This window comes from Amblyomma americanum, chromosome 11 (assembly GCF_052857255.1).
Source record: "Amblyomma americanum isolate KBUSLIRL-KWMA chromosome 11, ASM5285725v1, whole genome shotgun sequence".
NCBI classification, from domain to species: domain Eukaryota; kingdom Metazoa; phylum Arthropoda; class Arachnida; order Ixodida; family Ixodidae; genus Amblyomma; species Amblyomma americanum.
This window is the reverse complement of record NC_135507.1, coordinates 112,693,344-112,706,171: the sequence shown is the minus strand read 5'-3', so window position 1 is coordinate 112,706,171 and position 12,828 is coordinate 112,693,344. Positions and strand designations below refer to the sequence as shown.

The following is a 12,828-nucleotide window of genomic DNA, read 5'->3' as shown; positions in this document are numbered from 1 at the left end:
ACCAATCAAGAGCCGATAGACACCGCTGTTGGAGCTAGAACGCGGTCTCCGGATGGGGGAGTCCTTGTCGATCTTCACGTGAGGCTAGGAGGACAGATGAAGCGCATTTAATGCTAAAGGGGGGCACGTACTATGCTGCCTTTGACAGACGAGAACTAGGTATGTGATTCCTCACCAATCAGAATAAAGCTGACAACATAGAGGAATGTACTTCAGTAGAGTTAGTTCTTGGGCTAGTTGGCATTCTTGATTGAAGCTCATAGCTCTTCAGCCCAACGGTCCACAGCGAAAGAAAAGAAGGAAGAGAAGTAGGACGAACACAGCGCTGACTGACAACTGTGCTGTCAGTCAGGGCTGTCAGTTGTCAGTCAGCGCTGTGTTTGCCCTTCTTCTCTTCCTTCTTTTATGCGTTGCATATTGCAATCACTCAGTTCAGCCCTTGGGCGCGGCCGGGCAGCCACCAAACCACTTGACGTGACCTCACGACAGCCGGAGGAAAAGCTGGGCCCCAACTCGCGCGGTCGCGCGCGGCCGCAGCCACCACCTGACTCCCGCTAGGGGCGCTGCGCCGGCGCGTGACGTCACGGAGGAAAAGCTGGGCCCCAACTCGCGCGGCCGCAGCCACCACCTGACTCCCGCTCCTCCCGCTAGGGGCGCTGCGCTATGATTGACGTCACGGCATATGTATAAAAGAGCTGCGCTCCTTCGCCGGGACAGTCTTATACCCCTGTCACACGGGCATTTCGAGGGCCCTCGAACCGATAGTCTATCGACTCAAAGGCGATCGAGCGCTGCTACACGGGCAGTTTCAATGGCGATCGAGTCAATAGCCTATCGAGTCAACGGAGCAGCACGGAACTCCATCGAGATATGCAACGCATTCTTGGCTTAACCAAGCTAAGCCTGGCCATTTCTTTTTTTTTTCTTTGGCTGTGTGCCTTTGCGCTGAAGAGCTATGAGCTTCAAACATAAATGAGTTCTTTAGTTTTAACGGGAGGATGGCAGCTATCGTAATTAGGCTTAATAAGAGGTACAGACTCAAAGTGATGCAGACCTTCTCACCTACTTCTAGCCATGATGACCAGATCGTAGAAAGCTTCTATGAAGACGTGGAATCGTCAATGAGCAAAGTAAAATCACAGTACACTCTAGTGATGGGCGACTTCACTTCCAAGGTAGGGAAGGAGCAGTCTGAAGGCCAGGCAGTAGGCGACTATGGCATAGGCGCAAGGAGTAGCAGGGGTGAGTTATTAGTAGAGTTCGCAGAGAGGAATAATTTGCGGATCATGAATACCTTCTTCCGAAAACAAAAGAACAGGAAGTGCCCTTGGAAGAGCCCCAACGAAGAAACTAAAATGAAACTGACTTCATACTGCACGTTCATCCTGGCATCGTGCAGGATGTGGAGGTCCTCGGAAAGGTGAGTTATAGCAACCACCGGATGGTAGGGTTTCGAATTAGCCTAGACGTGAAGAGGGAACGGAAGAAACTGGTGAAGGGGAATCCCATTAACTAGGCAAAGGAGAGGAATTGGAGATATCGTTGCAGAATAAATAAATAGACGACCTTAATGTCCAAACGATGAACGATAGTCTCATTGCTATCATTACGGAATGCGCAATAAAAGCAGGAGGTGGGTGGTAAGACAGGGTACAGGCAAGCTCTCTCAGGAGACGAAAGGTCTCACTAAGAAACGCCAAAGTATGAAAGCGTTTAACCCTACAGACAGAATAGAACTAACAGACCAATCAAAGTTAATAAAAAATTCAGGCGGGGGCACATTGTTGACCTAAAGGACGCTGAGGCTAAAACCTTTAGCGTGGTGCTGCTGCTTGTGTCGCTGATGCCTGGTTACGATGTTAATTAAGTACTTGCGTTAGCCCGCATTCTGAGACTCCATTGAAGCGAGCACTACGAGGGAGGATGTGCGGTACCCGACGCGGTCGACAGCTACAAAACGTCTGGCGCGGGCGCGGCCCGCTCGCCGGTGGCACCACCTCGCACATGTGCTGTGAACTAACAATGGCGCAACATGGCCTCCGAGATGTCCTAAAGTGATAACGGAGGCCATGGGCGGAAGTGCCTAACGGACGGACGGAGCATGACCCTTTATAGGCTTTCGCCTTAATAAGCGCAAGTTGACCCGCCGCAGTGGCTCAGAGGTTAGGGCGCTCGATGGAGGCGAAGCCTTAAGGTGCCCGTGTGCGGTGCGATGTCATTGCACTTTAAAGAACGAATAAATGAATGAAAACTTTTTTTGTCCACCGAGAAGGAGCCCCCAAGTCCCCGGTGGTTTGCTGCTGGATGGCGGAGTCCTCGCTCCGCAGCGAAACTCCCCAAGCTTCTCTACAGTCGACTTTTAAGGTGGCGCCCGCGGAATCGGCGCATTTCCAAATTATCTGATAAGGAGTGCCCCTCTCACCGCAATTTTTACATTTTAAATCTTTTTCATCCCCGGTGTGCGTCAGGTAGACCCAGACTGGACAGTTGTAATTTTCAGCTTGTAACCGCCTCCAAATACGCGTCTCATTATTGGAGAGAGACCGATCTGGGGTGGAAATATCCTTCTATGTAATTTATAGTGTTCGGAAAGTTCGTGGTATGTAATGGTGCAATCTGTCATTCCCTTCCACCGGGCATTTCTACGGTCGCTCGGTAGCAGTGATCTCGAGCAAGCGCGTGTGCAGCCTCGTTGCCAGGGGCAGATTCGTGCGCAGGTATCCATATGATGGAGATGTTTCGATCAATTGGGTTTGTTGAGAGGATGCGTCTGGCTTCCTCCGAAATTCTACCTTTCGTAAAATACCAAATAGCTGTTTTGATGTCGCTAATTATTATCTATGCTCGGGTGCCGACGCAAGCTAGCGCTATTGCTTCTTCGGCCGTAATTATGTCTCGGGTGCATGACGAGGCCGTAATTTCGGGTATACCGTCTCCATTTACCACTGCCGATACTGCCGCTCCATGTTTTCCGCCTGACGCGTCGACAAAGGCTACTTCTTCGGCTGCCTTGTTTCCCATATTTTTGGTGATGGTTTTTGCTCTGTGTTCTCTGCATTCTTTGTTGTTTATTGGCTGCGTGCTTCTCGGTAGAGGTGAGATCAACAAATACTTCGTCGTGTCTAGGAGAATGTCTGCTTTTTCGTGTTGGTCTCTGTCTGGTTGGAGGCCCGTCCACCCGAGCATGGTTCTACCCGTTTTTGTCTGGCTCAGTCTTTCTAGCTGCGCGATTCTTACCGCGTCAGTTAGTTCCTGCCATCTATTGTGGATTCTCATTCCTTTCAGCTTTTCCTTTGAAGTGGATATAGGGAGTCCTAGTGCTCGCTTCACGCATTTCCTTATTATGACGTCGATTCGGTCGCGCTCCATTTTCTTAATGTTTAGAAAGGGTGTGGCGTAGCAAATACGACTAATGAGCTTGTAAGCTCGTTTCATCTTTAGGAGGCTGCGCCCTTTGAGGCTGTGGCCTTTGAGCGAGACTCTTGTGAATATGCCTGTGACTTGTGCCGCGTAGTTTTCTAATTTCCTAAGGGTGTTTGTGTTTGGTCCATTGGCTTGAGTGAACATTCCCAGGATTCTTATTTCTTCTACTGTCGGCACGACAGTGTTTTCTACCATAATTTTTATGTTTACGTCTTTATTTTTTCTAGGGTAGCAGATGAAAAATTCGGATTTTCCGGGGGCAGGATAGACCTCTGTCTTCTGCGTATATAACTAGCACGTCTGCGGCAGTTTGCAACTTCTATTCTATCTCCGCGTCGCTGCCCTTATTGATCCAAAGATTTATGTCATCAGCATACATGCTGAACTTTAGGTCAATTGAATTCGATTTAATGGTGGGGGAGTGCTCTCATTGCTATGTTGAACAGAAACGGGGATAGGACGGAGCCCTGAGGGGCGCCCTTGCTCCCTAGTTGGGTTTTGGGGTATACAGTGTCCCCCACATCAAGCGGAGATCCCCAGGTGGTCGAAATTATTCCGGAGCCCTCCACTAAGGTACCTATTACTTCAGTTCTTCTTTCACTTCCTCCTTTATCCCTTCCCTTACGTCGCGGTTCAGGTGTCCGCCGATATGTGAGACAGATACTGCTCCATTTCCTTTCCCCGAAAGCCAATTTTCATTTTCTGGGCGAAGTAAGGAAGTTTACTATGGAGAGAATTTAGCATGATCTAAAGAACGAAGGCAGCCTAACAGCAGTGACGAAGAAACTAGGCACAGAAAAAACTATATGTACTGGTTAAGAGCAAAAGAGCGCAATGTCATTAGCAATATCGATAAGGTAGTTAAATTGGACGAGGAATTCTCACCAAATCTATAAAGTAGCCAATGTAATCAGAACGTTAATGAGACAGACAGTAGCGCACAACAATGCGTCATCCGGCCAGTAATGAAAGAGGAAGTAAAGAAAGCCTTAGGAGCAATGCAAAGGGGTAAAGCAGCTGGTGAGTTTCAGGTAACAGCAGATCTGTTGAAGGTCGCAGAGAAGATTGTGCTAGAAAAACTAGATTTTCAGTACCCTGTAAACGCAATGTCACACCACATCGAGCCTACGAGAAGCTTGGAACAACGCTAACATTATCTTAATGCATAAGAAAGGAGACGTTAAGGACTTCAAAAATCACAGAGCGATCAGCTTGCTGTCCGTTGCCTTCAAGACATTTACTAAGGTAATTGCTAACAGTCAGGATAAGCTTAGCCTTCAATCAACCAAATCATCAGGCAGGCTTTAGTAAAGGCTACTCGACAATAGATCATATTCGCACTATACATTAGGGGATAGAGAAATGCGCAGAATATAACCAACCACTATATATAGCCTTCATTGATTACGACAGAGCATTCGACTCAGTGGAAGCAACAGCAGCGATATGGGCATTGCGTAATCAGGGTGTATAAGAGCCTTATGTCAAAAAACTGGAAGATATATATATATATATATATATATATATATATATATATATATATATATATATATATATATATATATATATATAGTAACGGCACAGCTCCAATAATCCTCCATAAAGTCAGCAATAAAATCGCAATAATAAAGGAGGTCAGGCAGGGAGCCACGATCTCGTCAATGATATTCACCGCCTGCCTACAGGAGGTATTCCGAGGCCTGAATTGGGAACAGTTCGGAATAAGAGTAAATGAAGAATACCTAAATAATCTGCGATTCGCTGATGAGATTGCCTTGCTGAGTCACTCAAGAGGTGAACTGCAAATCATGATCAATGAGTTAGACAGGCAGAGCAGAACGCTGGGTCTAGAAATTAACATGAGAAAACCAAAGTAATGTTCAACACTCTAGCAAAGGAACAGCAGTTCACTATAGGTAGCGAGGTGCTGGAAGCGGTAAAGGTCTACTTAGGTCAGGTAGTGACAGCTGATCGCGATCATGAGAGGGAAATAACTATAGAAGGATAAGAATGGGGTGGAGCGAATATATCAGGTTCTCTCATATCATGAATAGCAGGTTACCAATATCCCTCAAGAGAAAAGTGCACAACAGCTGTACCTTACCGGTACTCACGTACGGGGCAGAAACGCGCAGGCCAACCAAACAGGATCAGCTGAAGTTAAGTACAACGCATCGAGCTGTGGAAAGAAATTTGATCGGTGTAACGTTAAGAGACCGGAAGCGGGCAGAGTGGGTGAAAGAACAAACGCGGGTAATGACATCCCAGTCGAAACAAAGTGAGAGAAACGGGCTTGAGCATGGCATGTAATGCGAAGGCAGGATAACAGCCGATTTTGAAGGGTCACGGAGTGGATCCCAAGAGAAGGCAAGCGTAGCAGGGGGCGGCAGAAATTTAGGTAGGCGGCAGAGAATAAGTTTGTGGGGATAGGGTGGCCGCAGCTCGTACAGGAGAGGATTAATTGGAGAGATGTGGGAGAGGTCTTTGTGCTGCAGTGGGCGTATTCAGCCTGATGATGACGATGAAGATGATGACAGACACAGCTTTGCGACAATGGAAAAGGAGAACCAGTGCTTTGAGTCGCTTGGAAGGAAAATTTCTGAACGCAACATGTCAACAGTAAATGCCTATTTAGGTGACTGGCAAGGAGTCGAAATAGCGAGGAACACCCATAGAATCAACTTTTGTTGAGAACAAGAAATCGATTGAGCGGTCCTTGGTGTCAAAAATCGTTATCCTTCTTTCGTGCCAAAACTTGGATGGCTTTAAAGAGTATAGCGGCTCTAAATTTTTGAGTGCATATTTTTCTTTGGAATAGTACGCTGGACAGGGAATTTTTTTAGTTGGATCATTTCAGTTACAAAAGCCGAACGGCAGCTTTGACGTACAGGACGCGGTTGGTGCATGTGAGGCATGCAAAAGAGTTAATTACAATGGGCGCTAGTTCCTTTGTTTTCATTTCAACTCTCCGGCAATCTTGCGTTTGAGTTGATGTGAATTAGAAGAAACAAATCAGCGGCGGTACTGCAGTTTTCTTATGCCTCACGTGAACTGAATAAAAGGGCATGAGAGGAGAAATTTGTATTATACATTATTTACCGCTTGTTGGCGCAATCAACGTGGATGTCTGTTTGCTAATGGTTCGCGCGTCATTTTAAATAAAGAAAACATGACTGAAATTTGGTGACTCTAATGATTTAAAGCGCGCACAAGACAGCGACCGTAGCAACGGATCATGTTTTTTGGTGGCAGCGCACATGGCACTTTTGCAATTACCGGAAAACTTGGCGAGTTTTTATGGGTTGATGCTTAAGCAGCGCAGAACATAGTGCTCATGCCATGTCCCGTCTGCCTATTGTCCTTTTTTCTGGGCTGCTTAATCATGTACCACTTAGTGCTGCGAATGCAAAAACATGCACGCGAGTTGTTCAGCTTCGGCTTTGGCTTGCTGTTATACTACTGTAATGCAGTGCGCAGGGAAGGTTACCTGGTCGCGCCGCCCGAATGGAATCTTATCAAGATGATTGACAAACCCATCGCGAGATACTGGCAGTTTGGCGGGCTGGGTGTTGTGCTGCGGTGATGAGGCAGTGCTTTAACGAAATGGCCAGCGAAGCTGATATGTTCGCGGCGGCCTGGATTTGAAACCTTCTTAGGGAGAAATTTCATTTTGGAAATTTTATTTTTTATTTTTTTCCTGATGATGTAGGCACTGCCGATGGCGTCATGAGGTCACATGGTTTTATGGAACGTCTGTCGTGGACAACGCCAATACTGAATTTTCTGCCTCATGAGCCATTTAATGCGGTCGCATTAAAATATTCGAAGCTAGTCCGCTTGCCACAGCGTGCGCGTGCGGCTGAGGTCTGGCGGCAGTTTCGCCAACGATGAGATCCTTCGCGAGGCCTAGAGGTGGTTCTGCGACCTCGGCCGAACCGGACCACGACTGGTAGCGTTAGCAATTTCGAAACGGTGCTGGCAGCCGCTGCAGGCATGACCCGCGTTCCATGTAGCGCATGAGGGGGCTCACTAGACCATCAGTGGCCATTAACGAAGCGATAAAAAAAGGTCCTCCAGGGGCTGTCTTCACTCGGGCTTCGTGAACTCTGACCCGGGTGTGAATTCAGAGCATCCAACGCGATGATTTCCCGCTGCTGGCCGTGTGAAAAGGTCGCATCGGCCGTCGTTGGTCGTCCGTGTGCGGATCATGTATTTCCACTTATCCCTGTTCCAGGGACCGACGCTGCTTCCCGTGCGGGCGACGCAACCAGCTCGGCCCAAAGGGGCCATTGTTTCTCGCCTTCGGAACCAAACAAAAGTTCTCGTCGTTGCCCTCGAAAGGTGCGGACCATGGCAGCCGTCAGCACCGGCTGGAGACCCGGTATTGCCGGACGACCTCTTCCCCGAGAATTTTGGCTGTCTGCTGGCGCCCAGAGTACGAATACTCCACCGCGTCAGTTTTGCCACCACGCATGATTTGCATTGTCGTTAGATCAGTGTGCATCAGCGGTGACGCTCGCTGTGGCTAGTATCTGCGTCCATCGGTAGTCGTCTACTGGGGGTCGAACGCGACAAGAACTGGTGTCATTGAAAATAGCGGGTACCTTAAAGGAACGCAAAGGACAAATCCATTTGATTTTTGTTTCGTTTTTAAATACCGATTTTGTCTCTTTCTGGGGGCGTCGATGTTTTTCTTGTGGCAAAATATGAATTTATTCACAAGAAAATAGCATTCGAAAAATTTTTTAGCGCTGTATTCAAACTTAGGACGCCTGCAGCGAAAGTACTGCGGGGGGGGGGGGGGGGGGGGGGCGTTTTTAGTGAAATGGCTGCGTAACGAGGCCTCTGGAATCCTAGGTTAAAACCTGTGCTCACTCATGCCAGTTTGCTTGCGAAGTCAGCCGGTGAGTGCGAAGTCTATTTTTCAGGTTTGTTTTTTTGGTTACCTCACAAAACCTCCCTTTGCAGTCATTAGACCAACCGGGTAATATGTCGAAGCCGGCCAAGGAAGGCAGTCCTGATGCCGTGCCGCGTGTAGAACCCTGAAGCCAGGATGGGTGCAACGGCCTCTCCGCCCGCGCAGACGCCCGTCAGACTCGGTCGAGGTGCGTGTGGTATATACCAGCCGCTCAGAAGCACCAGAGAGGAATTTCTACGCACCTTGCTGTTGCTCGACTCTTCCGCTTTCTCCTTCACTGCTAAACATCTATCATTCGGCTTGAAGGCGGAGCGATAAGGGGGAAATTTGCAGGGGCTTACGGAGGAAACAAAATATTGGTGGACACTTAAGGGGTCCCTGAAAAGGGTGTTTGTGTTTGGCTATAAAATGCTCGCATTATGTAGAGTACAGGCCAACGAGCGTTCATGCCGCGTACAAGACCTCAAAAGCTAGCCGGTAATTTACAATTTCTAAAACCCCCGCTTCCGCGCCTAGCGGCGACTAGCGGTGCTGCGCTTTCGCCCGAATCCGCGCTCGTTACGTCATGTAGCTCTCGCTACGTCAGCAGCGGACTGCTAGCATTGGTTCGCGCGTGTCGGCAGCCGGCGGAGGGGGCGAGTGCAAGGGGCCGGCGAAGGAGCGGCGACATTTCATTCTGGAAAAAGTTACGAGAGGAAAGGCGCGAACACGCGGAAATTCCAATTTTGACTGCATATAACTCAGCTTACACAAAAAACACCTAAAAATTCTTGCTGGAGGATATTTGTGATGCGGCGTCCTTTAGCATCCTAGGCACATCGCATCTTTGATGAGACACCCCTTTCACAGCCCCTTTCAGCTGCCTCAGTAAGCCCGCGACGAGAAAGCGCTAATTGTTCCCGTCAGCGGTTCCTCTTGCCCCCCCCCCCCCACAAACACACAGACACGCACGCACGCACACACACACAACGCGCGCACGCACGCACGCACACACACACACAACACACACACTGTTTCCTCTTTCACAGTCTACTTTGATTATGTGTAAGACAGCACGAAATACATATCAAGTCCCGCTTTAACCAAACATGCCTGCGATTGCAGGTTGTTGCGCGTTTTTGACAACAAATAGCTGAAAACAGCAAGCGTCCCGGAGAGGGTTCTCCGGATATATTGATTGCTATGCTGCAGTCTTACGATGCGCTAAAAATTGATATTTATAAAACAACTTGCTGATGAAAAACATGCCTCTCTCGAACTTCTGGGTATGCGATGCAGACGAGTTGGGGGGAGTGCATGCGCGACACGTTCCATCGACTGCGTTGCTTTTCGCCTCACGAGAGGCAGGAAGGTAAGAATTTCAGAAAAGAGGGCTACTAGCTACCCTCGCGTTACCATAATGCGTTGTAGTGACATCATGCGTGACATTACTGCGTGCTGAGCAATCACCTTAGCGCGTGGCCTGTGCTTGCGGAGCGGACGGCATACCTCGACAAAATCACGAGTGCTCACTCAGGCTTTTTCAAAGAACTTGGTCAACCTATGAGCTCACTCAAACTTAGACTCGCACAGACCCGGACTCATTCGAACTCATGAACTCAGACTCATTTAGGCGTTATGAAGAACAAAAATTACAAAAAGAGACTGGACAGAAGCAGACAACAACACAGGGTAGCACGTCAACAAACGCCGCACACTCAGCACCTGGTACACCGGTTTACAGCATTTCAACCAAATGGTTAGAAGCGTCAATTTTGAAAGGATCTTCTGACTTCATTTCAGGTGGGTTTGCAGAAACCTGCTGACTTGACCTTGTCAACTTCCTCGTTCTGTTACGATTGCCCTCCACGGACAAGCATCCGTACACAAGATGGCTGGCAAGGGATTAGCTGCAAAAAGAGGATGTTGCCTTCTTGAAAGCGTTGAAAGCCTGCAAAAAAATTTTGCTAAGAAGTCTGGTAGCTCTAAATTCCTAAATGGAGTCTCCAATCATAATCGCGAGTACGACCTTGCTCTTGTCCAGGCCGACATGGAAGGGGGCTTTCTAGTAATAAACAGTTTTAGCTGACCGGTTTTACGATCCGCTCCACTCGCGCTAACCTGCTGACACTAGCGGAGCGGAGCTCCAATGAGCATGTTTCAACAAACCGTTCCGTTCCGCTGGTACGGCTCAGCGCAGTGGTTTGGACTTGTGGCGCCACCTAGAGGTTGCAAATAGAACCGCTTTGCGGAACCGAATCAAAATTTGTCTTTCTAGTTAAGGTCTCTTTCTTGTTGCTTCCCTGATACTTTACTGAAGTTAAGCGAAAGTGCTTAGTTGAAGGGCAGCTGATCACGCAGCTGACTCACGGAAAACGCGACTTGCATCAACAGTTTGATCCACCCAGACCAATGCCGCACTATGTTGTTTGCACAAACTGGCGCTTTCAGACGCTATTTCAGTCATTTTCCTTCTTCCTGCGCAACGAACAAGAATTCAGACTCCGGCAATGTAGTACGTTCCTGTTGTCGCGACTAAACCGGAGGTAAACGGATGATCTCTTGGGTTGGAAACGTTTGCACGGTGTTGAGATGGACCCCTTTGCATATAACTGTACGAACATCTGTGCGTCTGTGTGTACGCTGTGTGCGTCTGTCTTTCTGAGTCCTTGTCGTTTTTGCGCGACCTTTTCTACGTTTGACCATCTACTCATTCGCGAAATAAGTACAGGCGTGATGGCAGCAACTTATTTTCTGAAATTTGCTATCCATCTTACCGAAATTAGCCATTAAGGAGGTCTACGCGGTCCTCCGCAGCATGCAACGTCAAATCGCGCTTGAATGTCACCGCGGCTTTTTTGTGGAAACCACGCCCACGTGTGCACACACACACGCTCGAAAGGATTCACCGTAACTACGCCGCACTCAAGACGGGGATCCTTGGCGATTCTGAACCGCTTTCGACGACTGTAGTCGCTGAAACAAGCTTTGGAGAGTCGAGACAGTGAGACTTGGAAGAGCTCCCAAACGCGACCGACCATCCGGAGGCAGCCATCTTGAACTAAACGGAAAACTCGAGGCGTTTCCGTACGGCACGACGCTCCGCCCACGCGCCAGCGGGTGAGCGTACAGCGCATGCGCACTTCAGTGCCCCGCTCCGCTCAGCCGTGGAGGGCACCGTAAAACTGGTCAGCTAAAACTCTCTAATGATTGGTAGCGAGTTTGCTCAGCAAGAGCAACTCGGGTATCACAAGACCCCCACCGTTGGCAGCACATGCCATTTTAGGGCAGCGGCGCGTCGATTAACAGCTGCGCCAGAGCACCAATGCTCCGGGAGTGGTAGAAGACTCCCAGCAATCTATGGATTTAAAGTAGAGAATTATCAATTCCGCTTATGTGGGCGTTAACCCACTAACGCTATCTCGTAAGGCTGAGCTCAGTGTCCCGTTCAGTTTCTTTTCTTTACGCTGAGGGCTTCACTTCGAGTTTCCCTGAACGGCCCCGTTTGTCTTGCGAGTAGCGAATAAAAGAAATGACTATCGCATTCTTGATGCAACGGCAAATGTAGCGCTTGTTCTATCGCACATCTCATGCTGTGATCAAAAGTGATTAAGTAGTTTACTTTTTAATTTGCTTTAGTACTGTTCATTTTTCCTTGATGGTTGTTGTACACCTGAGCTTCCAACAACACTTTTGTGCGAGCTAGTTAGTTTGTGGTATCGAGACATCGCAATATCGCGAACTTCATCTTTCTCAAACTATGCCTCATGGGACACTTCTCGAATAATAAAAAAAGCAAAAAACTCGCGCGACAAAGCGTCCTGTCTTGTCTGTTTTGTATGTCTCTTATTATTGGACTATGGTTTGTGCATGCATTGAGAAGCTTGTTTTCTACATTTTCTTTTCTTTTTCAGGACATGTGCTGCGTACAGTCATGAAGAAAAGTTTGCGCGATGCAGATGCGCGGAAAAAAAATTTCATTTTGGAGCGGTCACTAAAACCAGATCAATGAAATGCACAGGAGCCTGAGCGTGCTACATCTGCTAGACGAATTCTTGCTCCCTGGCTAACGAGAAAAAGCAGAAATAAATGTTTTCCGCGTATCCACGTCCCGCAATCTTTAGTCTATGACTGTATACATTGCTTACTGTACTCTACAGGTGGTATCTTTTTACTAAGTTTTTTTTATTATTTTCGCGTCATCAGTGCTGCTACAAATAGGTGCCTGGGCCTGGTGAAGCTGCAGCTCAAGTGTTTTTGTGCGCAGGCGACATTCCAGGATTGTTTACGGTGTGCGAAAAAGCCTGGATGGGCAGGGAACGGTCAGGCGTCGCTGCGACAGAGCGCAGCTGGTTGCCGGCCAAGTTAATGAAAGCTCTGCTATTTGTTATTTCGCGGTCGCCAGCGTGAAAGGAGGCGGCCAGATATCGAGGGTGCTAGCGTCCTCTCGTTTCCTCATCCACATTCTTTGAAGCCAGCGATTGAATCTTCCCAACAAATGGAAAGGC

At 48.3% G+C, this 12,828-nt stretch overlaps 1 protein-coding gene across 8 annotated transcripts in view; it reads left to right on the top strand.

Annotated features, from left to right (window-relative positions):
• Positions 1-12,828, top strand: part of LOC144111045 (receptor-type tyrosine-protein phosphatase mu-like) — a 392,283-nt gene that overhangs the window by 164,692 nt on the left and 214,763 nt on the right. Inside the window, exon 2 of one of the 8 annotated variants that reach the window (XM_077644145.1) lies at positions 7,658-7,764. The exons of the other annotated variants lie outside the window; for them this stretch is intronic. The gene's annotated coding sequence lies outside the window, so the exon portion shown is untranslated. The remainder of the gene's footprint in view (positions 1-7,657; positions 7,765-12,828) is intronic. 8 annotated transcript variants of the gene reach the window in all.